Source organism: Thamnophis elegans, chromosome 13 (genome assembly GCF_009769535.1).
Source record: "Thamnophis elegans isolate rThaEle1 chromosome 13, rThaEle1.pri, whole genome shotgun sequence".
Lineage (NCBI taxonomy): Eukaryota > Metazoa > Chordata > Lepidosauria > Squamata > Colubridae > Thamnophis > Thamnophis elegans.
In genome coordinates this window covers 28,964,255-28,972,715 of record NC_045553.1, presented here as the reverse complement: position 1 = coordinate 28,972,715, position 8,461 = coordinate 28,964,255, and positions in this window count along the sequence as shown.

Here is an 8,461-nt window from a genome sequence, read left to right as displayed (position 1 = left end):
GATTAATCATAAATACCCATCTTCACACTCTCCTGGCAAAAATTGGTGGCCCTGTACTTCCATCTCCCGGATATGGTGAATTTTTTGATTCTTATGGAAGACCTCTGGATAGCCATGACTTTCCTTGCCCATAGTGATGTTTTTAGAACAGCAAGCTGAGAAGTACACATTTCACCAATGGCAATTGCAACAACCCAGTGCTGTGACCTGCAGACAACATGGTGCATTTTTTCTACTGAACCGTACTAAAGGAGTGACCTATGAAATATTTAAAGATGTACTCCAATGCAGATATTAAAATGATCAAATGGTAAAGTTGTTTGTAAAAACTATAAAGGTGGGGAGGGGGCTGGACCCTGTAACCATCCACCAGTGCATGCATGCCTGCATGCCTTACTGTAAAATAAAGAAAAAGACTTAAAGTTTTTACATGTATCACTGGTTTTTATTCATTTTAAAATTGAGCTAGTCACCAAACCTGAGCTGACTTCCTAGGTTCTTATGTCCAAGGGCTAGTGGGAGTTCCTGTAAACATAGGCTTCTGACCCCCAAAAGGTGCGGTCAAACAGGTCAGGGCTAGCAGCAGTTTCATCCTTAACACCCAGAGTATCTTACAACTTTTCTATTTGCTCTTTAATAGCAGTAGACCCCACCACAGAAGTTGAAACATTCACTTCAGCCATAGCATTCATAAAATCGTTCCATCCTTTAGGTTTTGCTTCTCAGAGGGGCTCGTTGTGCGAGGTGCCTTTCACCAAGTCTAAAATATTAGTACCAGGAATAGGTACACCTTTTGTAGAAAAAGGTACTGCGATCATCCCAGGTTGAGACGTCCTGGTGTGTTTCATTTTGTTCAGCAAAAGTTCTGCATTTTTCCTATACATGAGCACTCACACCGCTTAGGATATCATCCCTAGCTGTGTCCTGTGGAGTTGGATGTGGCGGATGTTCTGGTAATGTTGGAAGTGGCTGAGGCTCTCCTGGTGGATAAATTAGATTCAGTTTGTCCTTTTCAGACTCATTTTCCCCCTGGTCAGTCTTAGATACCTCTGCAGTACAGAATTGTAGAGCTTAATCTTGTCATCCTCACTCAAATCATGTCTCTGAAGGATCTTGCGCATCTCATCATCCAACCGGTTAGTGGCTGTAGTCCCCATAGTAGGTGTCCTTGCCCTGTAGCTGCTCATCTGATGACGCAACACCAGATACATTTTCTCAGCATGATCCATAGTTTATCCTGCTAACAGGCTTGTCAACAGAGGAATAGCCATCCTAGTAAGGGATCTATAAAACCACCCGACTGAAGTATGATCTGCTTCTTCTTTTTGAGTGAAACCTTTCTATCACTCAGCTTTTAATAACACCCTTCTTACTCTTTAGAGACCGGAATTGTGAAGGTTTCAGAGGAAGATTTCCTTTTAGGGTGTTCAGTGCTATTCTGCTATTGACCCCACCAGGTCATTATTAGCATTGCATAAGATGGCTTTTCTCTGTCTTGGTCTGGCCTTTACTAAGATTTTTAAAAGCCCCCAATTTCTATGTAACATCTCTGACATCTTAAATGAACTAGTGCTAAGGTAACTGGGCTACAACTTTTTACTCTTCTTTTCATTGTGTAAACAGTAGGCCAATCAGGGGGAAGAGTCCTGTTCTTAGCCTATAGGATTCTGGAGTGGTGGCTGACAAATCTACTAAATCTACTACCCGTGTGGTTTGTGATGGCATCTTGGAATACTTCTAAAAAATACTTTGTGTTAGTGGGGTACATCTGCCTGGCCAGTGTGACAATTTGATCTGATCACCGGGGCTTCTGAATATACCAAATATTTGGAATTCAGAGCTATTGTCCTCATTTTCTTACCTTGAAAAAACAGGTTTTGTAGTATGAGAATAATGCTCGGTTTCTGTGATGAACGTACTGTGTAAAAGCCTTCTCTATTAGTCGCTGTCACCGGCAGATGCCATGAGATCATCTATCACACGATAGAGTTATTTGATTTGGCGGAAACAAAACACGTTTCAAAGAAGACTGAAGACCTTCCATCAACTTAATATAAGGGAATTTATTAAGCAGATCTTTGTACAGAGGTTGCCAACAGCTATAAAACCATACAATATTTTGAGGACTTTGAGACAATACCCCATCGCCATGTTCTAACATTTGTTTAATAAAAAAAGATTTGCCAGGAATTGGACGGTTCCACTTATAATACAGGAAAAAGGGTGTACAAATTGTTTCAATGTTTTCCATAATCCTTAATAACCATAAGGCAGTGTACAGTAATCCTCACTCTTTATAACCTTTATATACACTACTTTTAGGTTTTTTGGTGGACCCTCGTTTCTAAGGTCCACTGTTTCTTAACCCTGACAATCCCAACTGTTCTACCCTGATCTCTTTTTCTCTCTCTGCATCAGACAGACAATAATCATCTACCAAATCTTTCAAACTGCCAAAATTAACTTTACTGCTATTACCACACTTTAGCGTGATTCCCTCACTTTTACCAACACCGTTGGACAAAGCATAAGCATACATTTTGGGGCTGGCCGCAACAAACTCTGTTATCATAGTGTTTGGTGGAATTTCGCTTGTCAGTTGTCCTAAATAATCACCCAAAGGGGGTGTCTACACCCCTCTTTACTTACAACGATGACTGAATCGGTGTCATTGAACAGGACCCTATCACCAAGCCCCTTCCAGTAGTCTGTATAATTCCAGCCGTGCAAAGCAGTCGTAAAGCTGGCAATGAATACATTAGTGCATGTGGATTTGGTGGGGTGGTTCTTGGCTGTTTTCCACGTCATAATGGCTGTCTCTGTATCCACACATGAAGAAACACCTCATAATAGTGTACAAAAAGATATTTGAATAATTCCTCAGGTTTGTCACCACTGATGTGGTCAGGTGATTGGTGATCTTGCAAACTTGCCCCACAGCAAATTTAAAAGAGTTTGGCAATCTGTCTTTTAGCAGGATTTACTTCAATGTGGTCACGTGATAAACGGACGCCTTCCATCTTTTCGTAATCCTGAATATATTGCTCTTTATCCTGATCTGTTTTGCACCATTCAGGGTAACCACTGGCCTCCTGTTTCTGTCTGAGATGCATGTTCATATATCCTGAAAATAGCTCATTTGAAGTTCTTTCAAAATGCCAGATCTCATAGATTTCAGCAATTCTGTAACATTTTTCTAAGGCTACATTCAATTCAACAGTACACCCATGTCCCAGTCAGAGCTCTTTCCTCATCACTGTGTTTACAGGGGGGGTTTGCAGTTTTTCTGTGCAGGTTGCGCACAAATTAAACATTAATTTGCCCCCTGATCTGTGAGGTAGGACTGGGAAATAAAAGCTTCCTTTGACTTTGACTAACGCAAAATATTGCTTTATGTCCCCAAAATTTTGATAGGTGATTTGAGGCTGCCCAATTGGATACTCCTTGGTTTTATTCACAAAAGGGTTACAAAACTGTGAAATCATAGTATAAGATTTGTTACCAGGTTTTGGTTTGTAGTACAGGCATGTAGCATTTGTTCTACCACCCAAAAAGCATCTCAAGGATTCAAGGAGTTGGGAGCTATTCTCAACTAGAAACTGCTAAAGAGGTGTATCCTCCACCATGGCCTGCCATTCAGGTTCCCAGAGCCAGCGCACACATAACTCTTCTTAATCCTAGTACAGCCTTGCAGGCTAGCATACGTGAATCACGTATCAGATATTCAAGTTCTCCGTAACTAGAATGGTATGAGGTTCAATCTACCTTTAAGATTAATTTTTCGACCCACTGAATATACTGCACGGTTCTTCTTAGGTTCATCCTTGGCATTTGTATATAAGCTTGTTCATATTTTCTAAGAGTGTCAGATGCTATTATAGTACCCGCTTCTCAAAGGAAAAATGCCATTTCTTCTCTCATTAGCAATTTCAAAATATCCAGGAGAAGTTAATGTGTGCCAACTATGCGGATACTGTATCTCTGTAGATCCTACTTCCCTGGCTCTGGAAGATCCAACGATCTCACTAATTGATAGTAAAATTAGAATTTTTGTTTTTGGGGAAATTGCTGCTGATACATTGCTGGAGAGTGTGATGTAAAAATCTGGACATTTCAAGATGTTGTACTTCAGTAGCCTTAATCAACTGTTGAACTTCTTTGGCTAGTCATTCTATTTTGACTAGAAACTCCCTGCGTCTCCCCCACCCTCTTTTTTGGATAATTTTCTCTGCTTCTGTATACACGCTGTTGGTCAGCAGGAACCTTTTTGGACGCTCTCAAAGTAAAACGCTTCCTCTACAGGGTCACCTGCGTAATCATTTAATCTATACACCACTCTTGTTGGTGGTGTATATGTCCCCAGTTCCTTTGACAATGAATATCTCATTCATATAGATTTGCTGATAGCCCTTTTCAAACGTCTTTCAGTCTAGATACCCTGACATGATCCCCCGCCTTAAGGACATTTTCCTTTCTTTTACTTTTTAAACTTACCCCATAAAGTCTCAGCCCACACATTCCTTTCGTTAGACAATTTACGGCTTTAGGAGCAGTCCCAATGCTACGATGGTAAGTGCTATTGTGCCCCTGAAGAGAGTCTGCCCAAATGTCTACATACCGATGGGTATACTAGTGTGAAATATCTCCAGAGTTTGTTTTTTTAGGGTTCTATTAACCTCTCTATAACTGCTGCTTTAGTTTCCCTATGGGTGACAAAATGTATGAAAGCCATAACATGTTAAAAGTTTTTCAGCGGCATATTCAAGAACACTTATCAGCATCTGTCTGTATTTTTTGGGGTGCACGTCCTGTTTCAAAGATATTCTGGAAGGCGGATGTAATTTCCCTCTTTGATTTATCAGATGAAGCGGGGGCAGGCATATTTAGATAACACATCGATAACTGCTTGAGATGTATTTTTTTCCATGGTTCTCTTTAGAGGTTTTTGAGACATCTATGAGGTCGGCCTGCCATTGATGATCTAAGCCAGACACTATGGTTTTATTTCTAGGAAAATTAATTCTTGCAGGCTTATGAAGCTTATAAGCATCTTGCCCTGACAGCCATGTCTTGACTTGCTTCATGGTCAGGTTTTTATCATGTTTTCTAGCTTCCTGAAAAAGGGTATTTACTCCTCCATAGCTCCCTACATATCCTGGAGTATAATAATATGGCTTAGAACGTTTTCATGAATCATATATTGAAAGAACACTGACAAATGGGTCAAGCGTTGACATTAACACAATCTTTTATTGATTATACAGAGTTCAGAGGGTCATGCTCCTCCATCAGAAAAAATATCCCTTATCACCACTATCAGAAGCAGAATATAGAGGTGCATAACACATTATTCTACAATTCATTGAGTCTGTATTCCACAAATTATGTCCGCAGCCGCAAGCAAACCAGTCTTTACACAAATTGCAGCTCTTTAACTCACTGGTTAGATAGCATAGTCCCTGGGATAGCTCAGAATCCCAGTTATGACCGTGGGCAATTACCACTGAAATATAAAACCGGGGTGTCTTGAAGAGTTTTCTGTCTATGAGTTATTATTTTGGAGTCTGCAAAATATAAATCATATCTTGTTAGTGAGTTATCCGCTCCTGTGTCATTTACAACATCATAATAAAAAAACATATTACTTACCCATTACAGGGAGATAATGAAGCATCATTCGCTGTATCACATACTGTCCGGTAAGTACTCTGCACCATCATGGTTAAAATTCAGCACACCATGCTGCAGCCATGCAAAACAGTCGGAATAAAATATTTCTTTATTCATAACCCTTGCAACAGGGTTTGTTCCACTCTGATGGCAGGGGCTCTTGTGTCAGAGCATTCGATGCTGGCTTTTGCTGTTGTTTTAAAAACATCTTTGGAATCAGAGGTTTACCATCTCCAAGAGACTGCTAAAATTAAGGCAAACTAACCAGCTCTTGTAATGACAGGTGAGCCTTGCACATGCCCAGAATCATGGGAGGTATGACATGCTCAGGCATGTCCCTGGCATGGTTTTGCGCATGCACACAATCACAGGGGAGGGGGCTGGGTGGGTGGGTAAGGCATGCCCAGGAATGTCCCACACATGCTCTTGTGCATGCCCAGAATCATAGTGGAACAGGTTGATGGGCAGGTATGACATGCCGGGCATTTCCCAGGCATGTCTGAACAAGACTTATCACCCGCATGCAACCTGGCGGGTTGCCTCTTGTGAACATTTTAATTCCTGTTAATATTCCTTGTCTTTTCCTGTAGGCGGACTTCAAAATGTAATCCACCTAGAAATAAAAACCTTTTAGAGAAAAAATGGTTAAATGTAGGCCCCTGTTTCCACAAAAAATAAAACCATCATTGCCTAGAAATAAGTACCTTCTAGGGAAAAAGTGGGGTTAAATGCAGCCCTTAGGAGAATGATAACAAATAAAAAACATTTCTTTTTTTTCACAACCCACCTCCCTCCCTTGTATGTCCATAGAATTATTCTAGGTTAAACTAATCATGTACACAGAGTCTTGGCATCTTTCTTGATGGGTAAGTTTCAACACATCATATCTGAAAAAAATAGGATTATGATCTTGCACAACACCTTATCTGTTAGGGCTACTCATCATGATGGGCTTAGGCCAATACAACATATCCGGCTAGGGTTATGACCTTGTGAATCCTGTACCCACATGGGGTCAATTATGCACACCCAAGCCAGGGAAGAGGGCTATGCACATCACATCCGGAGGGAGGGGTCTGTGCACATCACTTCCGCTTAGGGGCATGATCTGGTGATGTAATCAGCAAGTGGTTTGTTTACTTGATGATGTCACTGATCAAAAGTACTGATAATTGTCATTTAAAAGGGTATGAACTATATCTACTTTCCAGGTTATTCATCCATCTTTCTTAATTTCTGGGCTTCATCCTGGAAACTTTACAATCAGACGATAGTCTGATTACCCAGTTTAAATGAATAATGTGATATTATATATAAAAAAAACCTTTCTAAGGCTTTGCTTTCCTGAAAATATTATTGCCACAGCAATGGACTACTACAAAAAGGAACTTACTATTGATTGGTTTTGGTGCCAGACTGTCTGAGGATTTTGTACTGTTATCTGTTCACTTACAGTGACAATTCATCCGACATTATAAAAGTGAAACATTTTCAAGGAAAAAAACAATAAAGTCCAGTTGCTTTTTTGAAAAGCACACATGTTGCAATATGGGAAAAAATTATATTTAGAGGCTCTTTCTGAGCCAGATTGAGACAGGTGACTGTGAATAAGCTAATTGAACTTCTTTAATACCAGTAGATATTTCACCTAGAAGGTTTAACTCATCATTACATGCAAGTTCTTGATACAGTTTACTCATGAAACCAGATTTGAAAGATGAGCCTTTACAAATGCAGAATGAGAATAGTTTATTGATGAAAGCAGCTACATCTGGGAAAGCCAGCATAAATTTGGAGAGGAAGCATTGCCTTTCAATACACCAGCTCAAAAGCAGAACTTGTTGCATAATATGCATTTGCAATTGGCAAGAGGTTAAAATGGCTATTTTTTCTCTTGACAGCAAATATGCCTGTGGTGTTGTATGTGACCATGGAGCTTTATGGCAGGGAAAAGGTTTGATTATAGCAAAAGATAATCAGGTTAAATATGGAGAAGAAATATTGCAAATTTTAGATGCCATCTGGACGCTAAGAATGATTTACTAGTAGGATAAAGACAGGTGTGTTTCTTTGGACTTGAAGGAAGCCTTCTGGAAGGAAGATCTCCAAAATCAATTATAGAGAATCCAGTGGTGAATCAGTAGGCTTTCTCCAGTTTCAACACAATGCCGTTGCTGACGGACCTGAAAGTCAAAGTAACAGATTATCAATAGAGCAGGGTGGTCAAACTCAAATTTGTGATTGACATTGAGGGGGTGGGCAGAATAGGCATGGCCAGGGTGGGTGTGGCCAGCTCAACATCATTTGCTGGGTTGCCTGTGGTGGCTTGAGTGCTCTGCCAGAGAAAACAGGCTCCTAAGCTCCATTTTCGGCTGCAACAGCCACCTGCCAACACTTTGCCGGCAAAAGTTGAGTTTGGACCTCTATTTTCCGCTGTCAGCGGCACCGTGGGCAAGTCCTTCACTGTTTCCAGGGTGGCCCTGTGGACCAGATCTAAGTCACATGTGGGCTGGATCCAGCCCCTGGGCCTTGAATTTGACACCCCTGCAATAGAGTAAGACAGCACTTTCCTCACAACTAAACTCTGTCGTTCCTTAGCACTAAGCCAAATTTCTTTCAGGTTCTACATTGTATAAAAAGACAGGGTGAAGTGATTCCTGATCCTTTCCAATAAGCTTCGGGATTTCTTCAGCACTTCTAAGTGGCTTCACTGAACTGTAGACCTTTGGGTCACAACCAGCTCTGCCCTGATTTTCTCCTTTTTCTCTTCCACCTTCCCTTGTATGGAGAT